The sequence below is a fragment of the Hyperoodon ampullatus genome, assembly GCF_949752795.1.
Source record: "Hyperoodon ampullatus genome assembly, chromosome: 10".
In the NCBI taxonomy this organism is placed as follows: Eukaryota; Metazoa; Chordata; class Mammalia; order Artiodactyla; family Ziphiidae; genus Hyperoodon; species Hyperoodon ampullatus.
Genome location: NC_136923.1, coordinates 91,149,136 through 91,170,168, shown reverse-complemented (window position 1 = coordinate 91,170,168; position 21,033 = coordinate 91,149,136).

The following is a 21,033-nucleotide window of genomic DNA, read 5'->3' as shown; positions in this document are numbered from 1 at the left end:
TTTTGGTTGGAACATTTAATCCATTTACATTTAAGGTAGTTATTGATATGTATGTTCCTATTACCATTTTCTTAATTGTTTTGGGTTTGTTTTTGTAGGTCTTTTACTTCTCTTGTGTTTCCTGCCTAGAGGAGTTCCTTTAGCTTTTGTTGTAAAGCTCGTTTGGTGGTGATGAATTCTCTTAAGTTTTGCTTGTCTGTGAAGGTTTTAATTTCTCCATCGAATCTGAATGAAATCCTTGCTGGGTAGAGTAATCTTGGTTGTAGGTTTTCTCCTTTCATCACTTTAAATATGTCCTGCCACTCCCTTCGGGCTTGCAGAGTTTGTAATGAAAGATCAACTGTTAACCTTATAGGGATTCCCTTGTATGTTATTTGTTGTTTTTCCCTTGCTGCTTTTAATATTTTTTGTTTGTATTTAATTTTTGATAGTCTGATTAATATGTGTCTTGGCATGTTTCTTCTTGGATTTATCCTGTATGGGACTCTCTGTGCTTCCTGGACTTGATTGACTATGTCTTTTTCCATATTAGGGAAGTTTTCAACTATAATCTCTTCAAATATTTTCTCAGTCCCTTTCTTTTTCTCTTCTTCTCCTGGGACCCCTATAATTCGAATGTTAGTGTGTTTAATGTTATCCCAGAGGTATCTGAGATAGTCCTCAATTCTTTTGATTGTTTTTTCTTTATTCTGCTCTGAGGCAGTTATTTCCACTATTTTATCTTCCAGTTCACTTATCCGGTCTTCTGCCTCAGTTATTCTGCTATTGATTCCTTCTAGAGAATTTTTAATTTCATTTATTGTGTTGTTCATCATTGTTTGTTTGCCCTTTAGCTCTTCTAGGTCCTTGTTAAACCTTTCTTGTATTTTCTGCATTCTATTTCCAAGATTTTGGATCATCTTTACTGTTATTACTCTGAATTCTTTTTCAGGTAGACTGCCTATTTCCTCTTCATTTGTTTGGTCTGCTGTGTTTTTACCTTGCTCCTTCATTTGCTGTGTGCTTCTCTGTGTTGTCATTTTGCTTCACTTACTGTGTTTGGGGTCTCCTTTTCACAGGTTGCAGGTTCATAGTTCCCATTGTTTTTGGTGTCTTCCCCCAGTGGCTAAGGTTGGTTCAGTGCATTGTGTAGGCTTCCTGGTGGAGGAGACTAGTGCCTGTGTTCTGGTGGATGAGGCTGTATCTTGTTTTTCTGGTGGACAGGACCGCATCCGGTGGTGTATTTTTAGGTGTTTGTGATCTTATTATGATTTTAGGCAGCCTCTCTGCTAATGGGTGGGGTTGTGTTCTTTTCTTGCTAGTTGTTTGGGATAGGGTGTCTAGTACTGTAGCTTGCTGGTTGTTGAGTGGAGCTGGCTCTTAACGCTGAGATGGAGATCTCTGGGAGATCTTTCCCCGTTTGATATTACATGGAGCCAAGAGGTCTCTGACGGACCAATATACTGAACTTGGCTCTCCCACATCAGAGGTACAGGCCTGACACTTGGCCAGAGCACCAAGACCCTGTCAACCATACAGCTTTTGGGAAGTCTGAGGTCTTCTGCCAACATTCAGTGGGTGTTCTGTAGGAGTTGTTCCATATGTGGTTGTATTTCTGATGTATTTTTGGGGAGGAAGGTGATCTCCACATCTTACTCCTCTTCCATCTTGAAGGTTTCTCACAATCAAGATCTTTACTGTAGGAGCCCAGTTCTAATATCAGTTGACTTTCTTAGTTTCAGTGTGATTACAGTAGTCTCCAGTTTGAGGGTGCTGCAAACTCTGGAGCTCCCCACTCAGGAGGCCCCCGTTTGGACGTGCTGCCTCTCCCCTTCTGCCTATCTATTTTATGTACAGTGCTGCGTATCTATTAACCCCAGCTCCTAATTTATCCCTCCCCCTACCCTTTCCCCTTTGGTAACCATATGTTTGTTTTCTATGTCTGTGAGTCTGTGTCTCTTTTGTAAAGAAGTTGATTTAGATTATTTTTTTAGATTCCACACATACGAGGTATCATATAATATTTGTCTTTCTCTGCCTGACTTACTTCACTTAGTATCGTAATCTCTGGGTCTATTCATGTTGCTGCAAATGACGTTATTTCATTCTTTTGTATGGCTGACTGGTATTCCATTGTGTGTGTGTGCGCGTGCACATGCGTGTGTCTGTGTGTGTGTATATATATATATATATATATATATATATATATATATATATGCCACATTTTCGTATCCATTCATCTGTTGACGGACATTTAAGTTGTTTGCATGTCTTGGCTATTGTGAATAGTGCCACTATGAACATTGGTGTACAGGTGTCTCTTCAAATTAGAGTTTTCATCTTTTCTGGATATATGGCCAGGAGTGGGATTGATGGATCATATGGTAACTCTTTTTTAGTTTTTTAATCAATCTAGGTAATTTTAAGTGCACCCTGCCAGAATGTTTATCACGTAAGGGGGAAAATATGTATGTATAATTCTTTTTTGTGTGTGTGGTACGCGGGCCTCTCACTGTTGTGGCCTGTCCCGTTGTGGAGCAAAGGCCCGGACACACAGGCTCAGCGGCCATGGCTCGCAGGCCCAGCCGCTCCGCGGCATGTGGGATCTTCCTGGACAGGGGCACAAACCCGCGTCCCCTGCATTGGCAGGCGGACTCTCAACCACTGAGCCACCAGGGAATCCCCTGTATGTATAATTCTTTACAAATAAATGCAGTAACTTTGTTTTCTGAAAGCAAATTTTTTCACCGTCTGTTCCTTATATCTGTTACGGGATTCAATGGGTTCATCACTTGAGTGCTTAGCCAATGAACACACTAAGTACTTTCAATGAAAACAGAAGCATTTATTACTTGGGATAAGTAAGGAGACAGGGAGATAGCTCTCAACTGTCTCCCCAAATGGCTGGATGGGGAAGTTTTAAAAGCCTGGGGAGTCATGCATATTCATAAAAGGGTAGGCATGATCATTATAATGAAGCAAAGGTTACTCTAGGCTGCCAAAAACTGCAAGCAAGTAGGTGTTTGGCTATTTGTTTGCACTGCAGTAGTTGTTGACTGGCATGCACTGTAACCTTTTTGGAACATCTTGCGTTTGGGACTTTCTACAATTTAACAGTGAGTTTTTGCAAAAACAAGGCACACTTTGATTTAACCCCATCCTTTCCTTACTGCTGCCTAGCTAACATATCCTCTCTTCCAAAACATTGAATATTGTCCAGAACCATGAAACGTCTAAGACTTTACTCCACTTGTACAATAATACGTTAGTTTGCCACAATTTCATGGATGCTGGTAGAAGACATGACAATCTTGGGTCAGAGATGAAGAACAGTTTATTATTCACAGAAATAACAGTAGCCACACTGGTCAGTTTTCCTTTGTCTCCATATTCCATGGGGATGAAAGCAGCTGGATCCAGATGGATGGATCACACACAGTGTGCTGTGTTCCACTAGAGAAATCTTGACTTGTGGAATCTGAATCGTTTATAGTGGGCAGTATGCATGCCTGTCCTTTTCTTTGGAAGGAGATATCTTTATCACACAGGTTAGTAAGCAAACATGTCCTTTGCTCTGGAGAGAGACACAATCTCCATCTTCCAAGGCTGTTTGATCTACAAATATCTTTTAAAAGATAGACTAGAGGGCTTCCCTGGTGGCGCAGTGGTTGCGAGTCCGCCTGCCGACGCAGGGGATGCGGGTTCGTGCCCCGGTCCGGGAGGATCCCACATGCCATGGAGCGGCTGGGCCCGTGAGCCATGGCCGCTGAGCCTGCACGTCCGGAGCCTGTGCTCCGCAATGGGAGAGGCCACAGCAGTGAGAGGCCCGCGTACCACAAAAAAAAAAAATTAAAAAATAAATAAATAAAAAGATAGACTAGAACAAAGGGCAGTATGTATCTCTGCTTACAAGATGTTCAGAAACGCAAGGCACATGGAAAATTGTCTTACAACAAATATGTGAAGATTATCCTTAGCAATGGGTTTCCAAATGAAAGAAACAAGTTGTTTGTCCTAGGAATCCTAGGCTAGTTGGCAATAAGGATTGTATGTACCATGTTTGTCATCAAATGTTAGGCAGCGCTCAGGATTGTTTGTTATATATCATACATGCTCCTTTGCTTTACCTCTGTGAATCACTGTTTGTACTTTAAAACATTGCTGTGCTCAACATGTAAGAACAGGGAAGGAATGTGGTAGCTGGAATTCTAAGGTGATTACCAATGACCCTCATCTTTATATAATCCTCTTCCATGGTGTGTAGGTGGGACCTCTGAATATGATGAGATATCACTCCAGTGATTATGTTACATTATATCAGTATTACAGAAGGGGGATGATCTGGAGTGGGCATGAGCTAATCAAGTGATCCTTTCAAAAGCATAGAGTTTTCTCTGATTAATCACAGAGGAAGAAGTCAGAGAAAAGAGTATCACTGATCTGGAAGAAAGCAAACATCCCTGTCATAAACTGCCTTGGGGGACCATGTGGCAAGGAACTCTGGAAAGCCTCTTGGAGCCAAGAGTAGCTCCTGCCTGACAGCCAGCAAGGAACAGGGACCTCCATCTCATAGTTGGAAGGAAATGAATTCTGCAATAACTGTGGAAGACTAGGGAAGACCCCAAGCTTCACATGAGAACACAGATTGGGCAACACCTTGATTTCACTCTGGTGAGGAAGCGGAGAACCCAGGTGCACCCTGCCTGGACTTCTCTGAGCTAACGCATGGGAATTGTTTTAAGCCACCAAGTTTGTGGTGATTTGTTGTGCAGCAATAAAAAAATAAATAGAAGAGAGGACCAAGGTAGAGATCTCTTGTTTATGGCATATACATTTTAATTTCCTGCACCTTCCCTGAATATTTCATTGTATAACCTAAGGTAACCACTCTCATCAACTATTTTCCTACAATCCTTTTCCTGAACTCTGCTCTTAACTTTTCCTGAGTGACAGATTCTTGACCAATTCAAAATGAAACCACCACTTATTAAGTTTTTACTCTGTCATAAGCACTTACATTATGCTTTTTATATATGATTGCATTTAAACTTCACAACAATGTTGGAAGGATAATGTTCCTATATTTAATAAAAAGCAACTGCAATTTTGAGGGTAAAGTATCTAATTAGAATAAACTAACAAGTTGTCGAATTAGGATTCCAGCCTCACTATGTCTGACTTCAAATCATATTTTTATGTGCTGCATGCTATTATCTCTCAATACTGAAAAAATCACTATAGTTTGCATTACTTATAATTACCAATATCCAGTACTGCTCAACTTCTAAGTATAAGGGGGAATGTACTTCTTACTCTTTTGAAGTTAGGTGTGATCATGTAACTAGTATTGGACAATGAAATGTTAGTAAATATGATATACATCACCTCTGGGCCAAGGCATTTAATAGCTGGGGCTTGACTGCAATTTTCTCTTTTCCTACCAGAACTATCCTGGAAGCCGAGAGTTAAGAGGGAGCCCATGTTAACCTTGGTTTCTGAGTGGTTCTGATAAGCAGAACCTCCCATATTGGACTTCTCATATGAGCAAGAAATAAACGTTTGTTGTTTTAAGCCACTGAGATTTCAGAGCTGTATTGTTACTGTGGCGCAAACTAGTCTTTCCTGCCTAGTACAATTACTTGAATTAGCGTTATAACCAGCAGCGTCTGCAATTCTTATTGATGTATTTAGTTTGATTTGGGGCACTAACACCCATCTTATACTCTGTACTTTAATTGTACTGATCTGCTTGCAGGTCTTTGAATGCTTAGTGTTTTCCCAGACCTCAGGACCCTTGAAGCCTTCTTCCCTCTGCTTGAAACAGGAAAGAGTTCATCATAGTGGGTGGTTAAGAAAGGGCTACGGATTCAGGCTAGTCTAGATTTGTATCCAGAAACATCCACTTCCTCTCTCTACTGCTGTGGGCAAGTGACTTAATCCCTATTGCCCTCACTTTCTTATCTGAAAAATGGGATAATAATATTGCATCTATCATAGGGCTGCTGTGAATGTTAAGCAAAAAAAAAAAAAGAAACATTTAGAATAAATGTTATTGTTACTGTTATTATTAAAAACATCACTCATATGTCATCTCTTTCAGAAGGTCTTCCTGATTCTTCTAGGTTTGATTAGGTAGTCCTTTATTGTGCTGCTGCAATGGATTGTTAAGACATTTATAAAACTATATCAAATACTTGTCTGTTTCTTCTTCTCTAATGTCAGCATTTGAAAAATATCAATTAGAAGCAAAATAACATATTGCTAGCACCCAGTAGTGAATAAATGTTTTCTGAATGAATAAGAAACTTTTGAGTCAATCGCTGTGGACCTAAGCTAGTAATTAGTACTAAGGAAATAATTATGAGCCTCAAGTAAAATTAATCTTATAAATGATAATTGCATGAATTAATCTAGTTACAGAAGTGTTCTTTTAACTACCTTGATTGATTGAAGCTTCATTTTTTAGTTATATTAAATGCGATGTAATTTTTAAAAATTGAGATTGTTTTTAATTTTCTGAAATTGCTAAAATCACAAAGTTTATATTCTAAATCATTTGAAATACAGCTGATCATTTTGGCATTAGCAACCTGGATTATGTTTAGAGAGGTACTCTGCCCATCACACTTAGTAATAAATGTCAACAATTAATATTACTGTTTATGAACACCCAAAATTGCTTCAAGGCAGATAATAAGGTTTAAATGTATTGTCTTTGTATTCTAAAATAATATTTTTGCTAATGTCCCATTTATAATCATGTGTTGATTTAGACATTTGATAAGACTGAAATTTTAGCTTAGTGAAAGGAAAAACCCCACATTTTTGGTTTTGATAAGTTTGTAATTTCTCAAAAGAAAACATCTGAAATTTTTTTGTTGGTGTCTGGTTTTTGAGTTGGTGACTTACCTCCCCATGTAAACAATTTTGTAGTCAACAATGCATGCCAAACAAAAGTAATTCTCAAAGTTAATTTTTTTTTAAATATGGGAAATGAATTTCACCTTGGATATTAAATCTTTATCACGCTAAAGTTTGGAGACTTTTTTCTTTAATGATATTTAGAATTTTTGCTCCACCACTGTGGAACTGTCTTTCCTACTGTCTGATTCCTGCATGTAAATATATCCTGCTTGCCAAGAGGGATAGATCCCTTTTTTGATCAGGGGCTGTTGCTAGCAGAGTGGGAAGCTCATTTTCTCATGCTTGTGCAAAATGAAGGTTCTTGAAGATAATTAGGTTTTACTTTTCAGTATGGAAAGACATGATAATAGTGAATAAATTGAGAGAGAGAGAAGGAGAGGAAGAATAAAAAGAGATTCATATTATATTATATAACTTGTGCAGATCAAGAGGTGACAAGGACATGTTTCCCTAGAAATTTAAATACTTAAGAAACAAAATGCATTTTAATTACCAGCACCTTTAGGTTAGCACCTAATGAGAATATTTCAAACTAGGTAGGGTGTTCAGTGTTTGAAAGAAACACAAGGTCTGAACGTTAAAGCCAAAGGTCAGTCCCTTGTTCTACATGACTGTGTGTCCACTTGAACCTAACTGCCTTTGAATTTCCCTTCAGTCTCGTGAACCAGTGCTCAGCCAAGAATGACCCCAGGAGATGCCACTGTGCCAGGTTCACCTGTGAGGAGGAGGCACGTGTGGTCACATCCTAGCCTTACCTGTAGGCAGGGAGGGATGCTCCTATGACCTTTACAGCTGCCCTTTCTGGGATAGAAGGAAGAGATCTGTCTGTGAAAAAAGAACTCCTGTATTTGCTTTTCTTTTCCTTCTGTCACACCTGTGCCTATGATTTCTGTCACAGCTGTCTGTGTATGCATTTCCTTTCTCCACTGTTTAGCTTCAGTTTGGTTGCACGCCCCAGAATGTCTTAATGGCTTTCAATAAACCTAATTAATTTTGCCCATTTTCAGAATAGCCCTTCGGCTAAATATTAAGGAGGCTTACAGTCTTGCAAGAAGAAGGTGATTGTTTGCAAATTCCATAAGGGGAGAGATCACTGTGTTTGTTTCAGTGGTGACGAGTGGGTGATAATCAGTTCTGGGAAGGGACTGAGCTCTTCACTGGTACAGGCTGATGAGAAGAGGTTAGGGGCTGGGCTTCGGAACCGCTCTTCTGGGCCGTTGAATCCCTTGCACATGGGTGGGCAGTGAAAGTTTCATGTTTACTCCCCGGCAGAGATACGATGGCTCTAGTTGGTGTTATTTTTGGTCAGTGAAGGGTTGGGGGCATGAGTTTGGTGCTTTGAGCATCCTCTGAATTTTTCTTTGCTCTTAGCTGCCCTTAATGATACACATTCCAAAATTTGGCAGTGGAATGTATGCGGGACATTGGCAATTGTCAATAAGACTTCAGCTTATTGTAGTCTATGTAATAAACCAGACTTTAAAAGGCCTATTCATTCTAAGTTTTATAATATTTTAACATGTGTTATTTTCCCTTCCAAGGCATCTAAACAGCTAGAATATCTGTGAGCAAATCATTCAGTTTGTCAAAAACAAACAAACAAAATCACACTTTTTTCCCTGTTTTTGTGGCAAATATGTAGCGAACCCAGCACTATATGCCTGTGACTTGTAATGTTCTGTTGGGAGTTATGTGCAACTTATAAAAGTGCAAGGAAAAGCAATTTTTCATTCCTAAACTTTTTTCACAATTATGTTCCACAAAATGTTTCCTTAAGTCTTATGTCTAACCGCTGCTATTAAAGCATAGTTTAAATGCACAAAACAGATATATTGAAAAAGAAAAAAAAGTTAACATGCCATATGTATTTAGCATTTGTAATTTTCTGTTTATCCATAAAAAATTCTGGGATTGATCAAATGGTAAGGTGAAACTAGTCATTTTTTTGTTTTGTTTTTGCTCACACTCCTTATTCTTCCTTCTTTACTTAACATAAATATCATTCTTGATTCCCATGAGTTTCTTTCTCCAGTATTTTCTATTTCATTTTCTTCTTTTTACTTTGTTTTTTCTATATTCTTTCCCTTTTTTCATTTTCTAATTTCCCTTTTCCCTGTTCTTTCTTGCTGCCTTTCTTTCTCCTTTGTTGTGTTTTAAAAGAGTAAAGAAATAAATTATGTCCACCAGAGGGCAGTCCGATCCTATTCTCACACACACACACACACACACACACACACACACACACACGCACACGCACATGCACACAAACTCACCTCCTTTTTTTCCTCTCTTTTTCCCTTCTTTTACAATTCTCTTCCAGGAGGAATGTGAATAAGAGTAGGTGGTAAACAAAATAAAACAAAACAAAAAACCCTTTCGTTTATAAACTTCTTTCATTATTGCTTATGTGTGGGCATGTAGTCTCAATGATTTGGTTTGTAAAGACTCAGTCTTCTCTAGGTTTGTATAAGGAGTACATAGACCCTTATTCTGACAGCCTGAAGGAAACAATAAAATGACTTGGATTTGTCTCAGAAGCTACCAAAATACATGGTGAAAATGAAAACTTGGACTGTGAGATTTCAAATGTATAAGGCAAGAAAAGTCAGTAGACTCATTTTATGGGATCCCTGTAAAATATGTGTGACTCCAGCGTTCAGGAATTTTACACTCTCATTTTAAAAATTTATAAGCCAAGTCTTTATTTTTCTCTATTACTGCAATCATCTGGGCCTCAGTTTACTCCTCTATAAATACAAATACTTTTGACTATGATCCTTGCAGACTTTACATGTGTTCCCTGTGTAAGTGGAATGTCAATGTCAAAAAAGAAAGGGCTTCCTGAACCACAACTACTGAGCCCACATGCCACAACTCCTGAAGCCCACGTGCCTAGAGCCCATGCTCTGCAACAAGAGAAGCCACAGCAATGAGAAACCTGCACACCGCAATGAAGAGTAGCCCCTGCTCACCACAACTAGAGAAAGCCCATGCACAGCAACGAAGACCCAATGCAGTCAAAAATAGAAATAAATAAATTAATTAATTTTTTTTAAAAAAAGGGCTTGAGCTTTTCCTCTTCCTCACCTTTCTGACCTGTACACGTCTTGTCACCTGAAAGTCCCACTCTGCCCCCATAAGAGGTTTGGATGAATGAAAGGAATTTTCTACATAAAAGCTTGGTGATTTTTGACTTGAGGTGTGCTGAGGTGTGAGAGAAAGTCTATTTTATCTTTATTTTCTAAAGCAATGAGAAGAAAAATTAGGGGCTATATGAACAATCTGAAAAAACGGGGGTGCCTGAGCAATCCATTCAAAGGCTGAAATCCTGAGGGCAGAAGGGAGAAGAAAGTTTCATGGCTAGACTTTCAGTTCCTGAAACCTTGAGCTGTGCCTTATGTGTACAAGGACACAGACTCTGTACTAGTCTATCTTACATAATCAGCATGAACTTTGAAATTGATTGGAAGCTCTCAATAAACTTGATGTTGTAGAGGGGATTGAGAATTCACTAATTTCAGAATACTAGGCTATTAAATTAGTAACATTGAACATTCTAATGTTATGTTGAAATAAAGTAGAGAGAGAAAATATCTGTGAATTTCAAGTGATTTTTCAGTTGAATTCAAATGTAATGATCTCCTAGTACTCTTTCCAAGGATTTCAATGGACAATTTCTGCCATAGGAATGATTTCTCAAAAGATTTGATCTTTCTGCCATACGGAACGTTACCTTTTTTATGCATTACTTATCCTAGCTTTATCTGGGTTGGTAGATATTTTGGAATGTGAAGTGTAGTTTTGAGCTTCTGCCTGTTAGGAACACTGGGGAGATGCAACTGAAGAGGTATTTTCAATTTGGTGCTGATCCAAATTAAAGACTTGCTAAAGAGATTGAGCTCAGAATTTAAAAAGTTCCTTTTTAATCTGAACGTCCCACCAGGCACAAAACATGTTGACTCAAGTAGAAAAGAGGGATCCCTGTCATGAAATCCCAAAGCTAGAAAGAACCAAGATTTCTAAGTGGGTTTCCACATCTTGCATATATGTAACTTAAGTTTGCATATATTAAAACAAGTTGTTCCATAGTCATAATGGTTATGTGTAATGTTTGGTTCTGAATACTTTTTAGATAAATCTAGAGCTAGAATACCCAACTAATCTTTGACATAATCATACACATGTATTCAACTACTTCAAATACTTACCAGATCATTGTTCCTATAGCTTGGATTATGGCTAGTTATGATTTATCCTCTATGAATAAAGATAGTTTCTCAGGGTAAGAGGATTGCATTAAGGAGGCCATTACCGAAGAGAGGCTCTTTTTACTTTACCAGGAACCCCTTATGAACATTGTTGCACTAAAGAATTTCATACACAAAAGTCCCCAATATTTCAGTTAATGTGATTAAATAAAATAAGGATGTTAATGCATATAAAGTTTCATGCTAATGTTTCAGTGACTTAGGCGATCATGTGTAACAGTTTCTTTGTTTTCAAAGGCAAGGACTCATTCTTTCTTTTAGGCAGTTTGGTTAGCTGTCTCTAGGAAGGTGATCCTCAAAGTATGGTCCTCTGCTTCCCATGAGCAGCGTCAATAGCACCTGGGAAGGTGGGGTGTGAGCCCAGCAATCATTGTTTTCCCAGCCCTCCGGGTGGTTGTGATGTTCACTCGAGTTTGAGAACCACTGTTCTGGGAGAACCGTGGTGTTGGTACATGAGAACAAACTCTGCTGACTTTAATATTTTAACTTTTTTTCCTGTTAAATATATCTGGGTAGGATGAATTTGCCAAGGTTAAATCATTTCTTTTTATAAGAGAGAAGTATGAAAAAGATGAAGACTTTTTCCTTTTCAGGTTTTTTAATTCCTTTCTTTTATTTCTTTATTTGTGGATTCAAAGATTGCTTGTTTATAGCCTTTTTCTTTGTAAGAGTACAGACAGACTCCTCCATGGACAGGCCTGTCTGTGCAGCCACCATTACGTTTATTTTGTCTCTTTCCTACCTGCTTCCCTGCAGCTTCCCTACTGGAAGCTGTCCATCTCTCCTTGTGGTTCTCTCACTGGCCCTGCTACACACAGTCTGAGCAAGTCAAGACTGTATTGTTCTAAGAAGCTCCACAAAGCCTTCCAGAGTCCCGTGTCATCAAACTCCATTACTAGAATGTTCAACATTTCTTCCAATTAACGACATGAAATATAAAAACCTTACCTGAGTTTCTTGAAGATGGCAGTAACGAAGCACTGAAGAAATAGTCGAGGGACTGGGGCTAATTAAAATGCAACAGGGTACAGAAGTAAAGGTACCTGCGGCTCTCTATGCCACGTCTCCGGTAATCAGCAGTCCCTAGTTTCCCCACGCTAATTGACAGGAGACGCGGTGCTCCTGTGTGCACACAGCGCACATTAATGGAATAGGCACACACTGCTCTTCCTGCCTGACTTATCTCATTATCGACCTTGAACCAGCAAAGGTCAGAGGACGGAGCTGCCTTCATCAATGTGACAGGTGTCTGAAGAACTTCTCTATAGTCTAGTAATTTGGCAGTTGTCTTATCCTGTACATGCATTAGTGATCTGATGCTTGAGGTATGATGGATAAAAAGAATGTCAGCTCTGGGTAGGGGATGTAGCTCTGAGCATCTGTATTAGCCCCAGTCTGGGAGGTGTGCATTGTAGGAGTGCCTTTTTTCTCCCCTAGAGAAAGAGTAAGTCTGTATGCAGTCATTACATCAAAAGAGCATTTTCCTAGAAAATTGTTATCTATGAAAAAATATTTCACCAAAATATTAACATTCAAGAGTCAATTTCTTTCTATCAAGTAGACATTGACATTTGACACTTGTCCAATGTGGGCATAATGATAATGATAATGAATGTTCTTTGAGAAAACTTAAAATCAATTAGGAATATCTCCTAAGCATCCCTCATGTGCTGAAAATGATTTTAGACACAACGTGGAGATGTGAAAGAGACAGAAGGTGTCACACCGCAGCATATACATGATACACACCAAGATATGCCAAGTATAAACATATTACAAAAATAAAGAACATATTCAAAGACACATATGTGTTGTAAGCATCTATTTATGTAACAGGAACAGTGAAACTGGCAACCTCACTTGGCAAAGATCTGTGAACATTTATAAGCAAGGTGCAATGCAATGGGATGGATACCTTCTTATGGGTGAGCTGCGGAGCAGAGAAGTGAATTGGAAGGATGAATGAATGAGAAAAAGACATCTTAATTAGAGGAAAAATTGTGCACTGCTGAGTTTTAATCCAGTTTTTCTAAGAGAGGAAGGATACAAACAGGGAGAAGGAAAAGGAGGATAGTTTCTACCAGAGGCAAAACTGATACTGAGGGACAAAGGAAATATTTCAAATGTTTCCCATTATCATTGAGTATTCTTTCCTCCCTGGTCACTTGTAATCTCAAATTGCACTGCAGAATTAACCACTTTGTTCAAGTGTCTCTGAGCCTACCCCAAGGAGCAAAGTTGATCACTCCTTGTCTGTCATTTCTCTGCATTGTGAGTACTTTTAGTATTACCTGTATTGCAGTGGGTTATAATTATTTATTCCTATGCCTATCTGTATTGTGTGATACAGCTTGGTATAATTTAATACATCATAGTAAGGCTAGAGACAGAGCATGGATTTCGGAATCAGAAATTAGATTTCCATGTTTCACTAATAGTTATCTTTGGGTAATTTATTTAGTTCTCTAAGCCTCAGTTTCCTCATCTGAAAAAATGGGGGTAATGATATCTAGCTAATATGGAGGTTGTGAGGATTACATTAGATAATGTATTCAGATTTCCAGCAAATGCCAGTTCTGCTCTTACCCTCTGTCTTCTTCCAACTAGAATATTTAAAATCCTAGTGGGTAGGAATCATGTTATATTAATCTCTATAGCCTCATTACTTAATACTATATCTGGCATAAACAGCTGTTCAATGAAAATTTGCTGAATTAAACCAAGTTGCCTAAAACATTCATGTAGACTGATTGCACTATTCAAATCAACACCAATATATTTTATGGACTTGGAAGAGTTTATTATTGGCATTATCTGTTGTTTCTTTTACATATTTTTTTATTATATGCATGACTGAGGGAATTTTATGGACATTTCAGACGTGTTAAGCCAAAATTATTCTGAAAATATGTTTCCTAAAAATATGAATAAATCAAATTTATATTAATTTATCCAAGACCGAAATAGAATATCACCCCCTCTAAGATCCCTATACTTGTATTTAAATATAGCTAATTATTATGGTTACCATAAATATATGGGTATTTCTATGAAATAGTATAGAAATATGCATATTGTTTTTTCAATGTAGATATCACATAGGAATTATACACTTGTTCCATCAATGTTTGCATGCTTGGGGTATTTCTAAAACATCTCTTTGGAAATAATATTCAGAGATTGTACAATATTCCTAAAATATTTTTATTGTGGTAAAATACATGTGTTACAGGCTGAATATTTCTGTTCCCCCATTAATATGTTAAAACCTAACCCCAATATGATGGTATCAGAAGGTGGGGCTTTGGGAGATGATTAGGTCATGAAGACAGAGCCCTGATGTATGGGATGACTGTCTTTAAAAAAGAGATCCCAGAGAGCTCCTTTGCCCCTTCTGCCATGAGAAGACAGAGAGAAGAGGGCCATCAGTGAACCACAAAGTGGATCCTCACCAGGCACCGAATCTGCTGTTGCCTTGATTTTGACTTCCCAGCCTCCAGAACTATGAATATAGAATTATACTGTTTATAAGGCACCTAGTTAATGGTATTTTCTTATAGTAGCCAGAACTAAGAAAAAACATAACATAAAATTTATCATCTTGACCCATCTATACATTTTAGGTGTATAGTTTAATGGCATTAAAAGTATATTCTCCTTGTTTTACAACCATTACCATCATCCATCTCCAGAACTCTTTGTACCTTCAAAACCAAAACTTTGTAACCATTAAACAATAATTCCCTGTTCCCTGTCCCCACAGTGTCTAATAATCTTTAATATACTTTCTGTCTCTGTGAATTTGACTACTCTAGGTATTTCATACAAGTAGAATCATACAGTATTTGTGCTTTTGTGACTGGCTTATTTCAATTAGCATAATATCCTCAAGGCTCATCCATGTTATAACATATGTCAGAATTTTCTTCCTTTTTAAAGTTGAATAATATTCCATCGTATGTGTATACTGTACTTTTTAATCCATTTATCCATTGGTGGACACTTAGGTGTGTCTACCTTTTGCCTATTTTGAATAATGCTGCTATGAACATGGGTTTATAAATACTTCTTTGAGTCTCTGTTTTCACTCCTTTTGGGTATGTATCTAGAAGTGGAATCACCAGCTCATATGGTAATTCTATTTATTTGGTGAGGAAGCTCCTTATTGTTTTCTGTAGTGGTTAGCCATCTTACATTTCTACCAGTAGTGCACAGGGTTCCAATTTCTTCACATCCTTGCCAATGCTAGTTATTTTCTTTTTTTGTTGTTTGTTTGCTTTTGATATTATCCATCATAATGGGTGTGACAGAGCTTGTATAATATTCTTCTGATTCTTTTCAGTGATTTTTATCCTTTGAAGGTAAATTTCATGATTGCAACAAGATGTAGCCAATTTACTGAATAATATCATGGCCAAATGTGACTACAAAGTAATGAGACCTTTAAAAGAGTTCAAGTCATATATTATTTGGCAAGAATCAAAAACTATTTCAAATCATGCTTCTTTCCTACCTCAATCCAGGCTTCCTTCCTGATTAATTCCTGAAGAAAGCTATTGGGTAAGGCTGAGCAAGGTAGGCATCCACATCTGGGGGCATTTGGAGGGGCACCCTGGCATGGGGTCAGACGCTGAATGTGATGAGGAGTGCACCATGCAAAGAGAGTGACAGAGGTAGAGACCCAGTGCAGGACAATGCAACCCAAGCAGCATGGAGAAGGCATCTGCATGGCAGCAGCCCAGAGTGGATAATCGGAGGCCAAACAAGTAGGGAGGATGAATGCGTGAGTTGCCAGTGGGAGCCATGATGGGAGAATGACCACATTTAAAGGGGATAGATCCAATAAATGAATATATTTTATTTTTATTTTTTGAATTTATTTATTTATTTATTATTTTTGTTAAATTTAACATCTTTTTTTTTTTTTTTTTTTTTTTTTTGTGGTACGCGGGCCTCTCACTGTTGTGGCCTCTCCCGTTGCGGAGCACAGGCTCCGGATGCGCAGGCTCAGCAGCCATGGCTCACGGGCCCAGCCGCTCCGCGGCATATGGGATCCTCCCAGACCGGGGCACGAACCCGTATCCCCTGCATCGGCAGGCGGACTCTCAACCACTGCGCCACCAGGGAGGCCCTAAATTTAACATCTTTATTGGAGTATAATTGCTTTACAATGGTGTGTTAGTTTCTGCTGTATAACAAAGTGAATCAGCTATACATATACATACATCCCCATATCCCCTCCCTCTTGTGTCTCCTTCCCACCCTCCGGATCCCACCCATCTAGGTGGTCACAATGCACCGAGCTGATCTCCCTGTGCTATGCAGCTGCTTCCCACTAGCTATCTATTTTACATTTGGTAGTGTATATATGTCAATGCTACTCTCTCACTTCGTCTCAGCTTACACATCTCTCTCCCTGTGTCCTCAAGTCCCTTCTCTATGTCTGCCTCTTTCTTCCTGTCCTGCCCCTAGGTTCTTCAGAACCATTTTTTTTTTTAGATTTCATATATATATGTTAGCACACGGTATTTGTTTTACTCTTTCTGACTTACTTCACTCTGTATGACAGACTCTAGGTCCATCCACCTCACTACAAAAAAACTCAATTTCGTTTCTTTTTTATGGCTGAGTAATATTCCACTGTATATATGTGCCACAGCTTCTTTATCCATTCATCTGTCGGTGGACACTTAGGTTGCTTCCATGTCCTATTGTAAATAGTGCTGCAATGAACATTGTGGTACATGACTCTTTTTGAATTATGGTTTTCTTAGGGTATATGCCCAGTAGTGGGATGCCTGGGTCATATGGTAGTTCTATTTTTAGTTTTTTAAGGAACCTCCATACTGTTCTCCATAGTGGCTGTATCAGTTTATATTCTCACCAACAGTGTAAGAGGGTTCGCTTTTCTCCACACCCTCCCAGCATTTATTCTTTGTAGACTTTTTGTTGATGGCCATTCTAACTGGTGTGAGGTGATAACTCATTGTAGTTTTGATTTGCATTTCTCTAATGATTAGTGATGATGAACATCCTTTCATGTGTTTGTTGGCAATCTGTATATCTTCTTTGGAGAAATGTCTATTTAGGTCTTCTGCCCATTTTTGGATTGGCTTGTTTGTTTCTTTGATATTGAGCTGCATGAGCTACTTGTAAATTTTGGAGATTAATCCTTTGTCGGTTGCTTCATTTGCAAATATTTTCTCCCATTCTGAGGGTTGTCTTTTCACCTTGTTTATGGTTTCCTTTGTTGTGCAAAAGCTTTTAAGTTTCATTAGGTCCCATTTGTTTATTTTTGTTTTTATTTCCATTTCTCTAGGAGGTGGGTCAAAAAGAATCTTGCTGTGATTTATGTCAAAGTGTGTTCTTCCTGTTTTCCTCTAAGAGTTTGACAGTGTCTGGCCTTACATTTAGGTCTTTAATCCATTTTGAGTTGATTTTTGTGTATGGTATTAGGGAGTGTTCTAATTTCATTTTTTTACATGTAGCTCTCCAGTTTTCCCAGCACCACTTATTGAAGAGACTGTCTTTTCTCCATTGTACACTCTTGCCTCCTTTATCAAAAATAAGTTGACTATATGTGTGTGGGTTTATCTCTGGCTTTCTATCCTGTTCCATTAATCTATATTTCTGTTTTTGTGCCAGTACCATACTGTCTTGATTACTGTAGCTTTGTAGTATAGTCTGAAGTCTGGGATCCTGATTCCTCCACCTTCATTTTTCTTTCTCAAGATTGCTTTGGCTATTTGGGGTCTTTTGATTTTCCATACAAATTGTGAAATTTTTTGTTCTAGATCTGTGAAGAATGCCATTGGTATTTGATAGGGATTCCACTGAGTCTGTAGATTGCCCTGGGTAGTATAGTCATTTTCACAATGTTGATTCTTCCAGTCCAAAACATGGTATATCTCTCCATCTGTTTGTATCGTCTTTAATTTCTTACATCAGTGTCTTATAGTTTTCTGCATACAGATCTTTTGTCTCCTTCAGTAGGTTTATTCCTAGGTATTTTATTCTTTTTGTTGCAATGGTAAATGGGAGTGTTTCCTTCATTTCTCTTTCAGATTTTTCATCATTAGTGTATAAGAATGCAAGAGATTTCTGTGCATTAATTTTGTATCATGTGACTTTACCATTCGTTGATTAGATATAGTAGTTTTCTGGTAGCATCTTTAGGATTCTCTATGTATAGTATCATGTCATCTGCAAACAGTAACAGCTTTACTTCTTCTCTTCTGATTTGTATTCCTTTTATTTCTTTTTCTTCTCTGATTGCCATGGCTAGGACTTCCAAAACCATGTTGAATAATAGTGGCGAGAGTGGACATCTTTGTCTTGTTCCTGATCTTAGAGGAAATGCTTTCAGTTTTTCACCATGGAGAATGATGTTGGCTGTGGGTTTATCATATACAGCCTTTATTATGTTGAGGTAGGTTCCCTCTATGCCCACTTTCTGGACGGTTTTTATCCTAAATGGCTGTTGAATTTTGTTGAAAGGTTTTTCTGCATCTATTGACATGATCATATGGTTTTTCTCCTTCAATTTTTTAATATAGTGTATCACATTGAATGATGTGCGTATATTGAAGAATCCTTACATTCCTGGAATAAACCCCACTTGATCATGGTGTATGATCCTTTTAATGTGCTGCTGGATTCTGTTTGTTAGTATTTTGTTGAGGATTTTTGCATCTATGTTCATCAGTGATATTGGCCTGTAGTTTTCCTTCTTTTTTTTTTTTTTTTTTTTTTTTTGCGGTACGTGGGCCTCTCACTGTTGTGGCCTCTCCCATTGCAGAGCACAGGCTCCAGACGCGCAGGCTCAGCGGCCATGGCTCACGGGCCCAGCTGCTCCGCGGCATGTGGGATCTTCCCAGACCGGGGCACGAACCCGTGTCCCCTGCATCGGCAGGCGGGTTCTCAACCACTGCGCCACCAGGGAAGCCCAGTTTTCTTTCTTTTTGACAGCTTTTTCTGGTTTTGGTATAAGGGTGATGGTGGCCTCGTAGAATGAGTTTGGGATTGTTCCTCCCTTTGCTATATTTTGGAAGAGTTTGAGAAAGATAGGTGTTAACTCTTCTCTAAATGTTGGATAGAATTCACCTGTGAAGCCATCTGGTCCTGGACTTTTGTTTGTTGGAAGATTTTTAATCACAGTTTCAATTTCAGTCCTTGTAATTGGTCTGTTTATATCTTCTGTTTCTTCCTGGTTCAGTCTCAGAAGGTTGTGCTTTTCTAAGAATTTGTCCATTCCTTCCAGGTTGTCCATTTTATTGGCATATAGGTGCTTGTAGTAATCTCTCGTGATCCTTTGTATTTCTGTAATGTCAGTTGTTATTTCTCCTTTTTCATTTCTAATTCTATTGATTTGAGTCTTCTTCCTTTTTTTCTTGATGAGACTGGCTAATGGTTTATCAATTTTGTTTATCTTCTCAAAGAACCCACTTTTGGTTTTATTGATCTTTGCTATTATTTTCTTCATTTCTTTTTCATTTATTTCTAATCTGATCTTTATCATTTCTTTCTTTCTTCTAACTTTGGGATTTTTTTGTTCTTTCTCTAATTTCTTTAGGTGTAAAGTTAGTTTGTTTATTTGCTATGTTTCTTGTTTCTTGAGGTAGGATTGTATTGCTATAAACTTCTTTCTTAGAACTGCTTTTGCTGCATCCCATTGGTTTTGGGCCATTGTGTTTTCCTTGTCATTTGTTTTTTGGTATTTTTTGATTTCCTCCTTGATTTCTTCAGTAATCCTTAGGTTATTTAGGAGCGTATTGTTTAGCCTCCATGTGTTTATATTTTTTACAGTGTTTTTCCTGCAATTGATATCTAGTCTCATAGTGTTGTGGTCGGAAAAGATACTTGATATGATTTCAATTTTCTTAAATTTACCAAGGGTTGATTTGTGACCCAAGATATGCTCTATCCTGGAGAATGTTCCATGAGCACTTGAGAAGAAAGTGTATTTTGTTGTTTTGTATGGATGTCCTATAAATATCAATTAAGTCCATCTTATATAATGCGTCGTTTAAAGGTTGTGTTTCCTTATTTATTTTCCGTTTGGATGATCTGTCCATTGGTGAAAGTGGGGTGTTAAAGTCCCCAACGATTATTGTGTTACTACTGATTTCCCCTTTTATGGCTCTTAGCATTTGCCTTATGTATTGAGGTGCTCCTATGTTGGGTGTGTAAATATTTACAGTTGTTATACCTTCTTCTTGGATTGATCCCTTAATCATTATGTAGTGTCCTTCTTTGCATCTTGTAATAGTCTTTATTTTAAAGTCTATTTTGGCAGATATGAGAATTGCTACTCCAGCTTTCTTTCTTTTGATTTCCATTTGCATGGAATATCTTTTTCCATCCCCTCGCTTGCAGTCTGTATGTGTCCCTATGTCTGAAGTAGGTCTTTTGTAGACATCATATATACGGGTCTTGTTTTTGTATCCATTCAGCCAGTCTATGTCTTTTGGTTGGAGCATTTAACCCATTTACATTTAAGGTAATTATCTATATGTATGTTCCTATTACCATTTTCTTAATTGTTTTGGGTTTGTTTTTGTAGGTCTTTTCCTTCTCTTGTGTTTCCTGCCTAGAGAAGTTCCTTTAGCATTTGTTGTAAAGCTGGTTTCATGGTGCTGAATTCTTTCAACTTTTCTTGTCTGTAAAGGTTTTAATTTCTCCATCGAATCTGAATGAGATCCTTGCTGGGTAGAGTAATCTTGGTTGTAGGTTTTCTCCTTTCATCACTTTAAATATGTCCTACCACTCCCTTCTGGCCTGCAGAGTTTCTGCTGAACGATCAGCTGTTAATCTTTTGGGGATTCCTTTTTATGTTATTTGTTGCTTTTTCCTTGCTACTTTT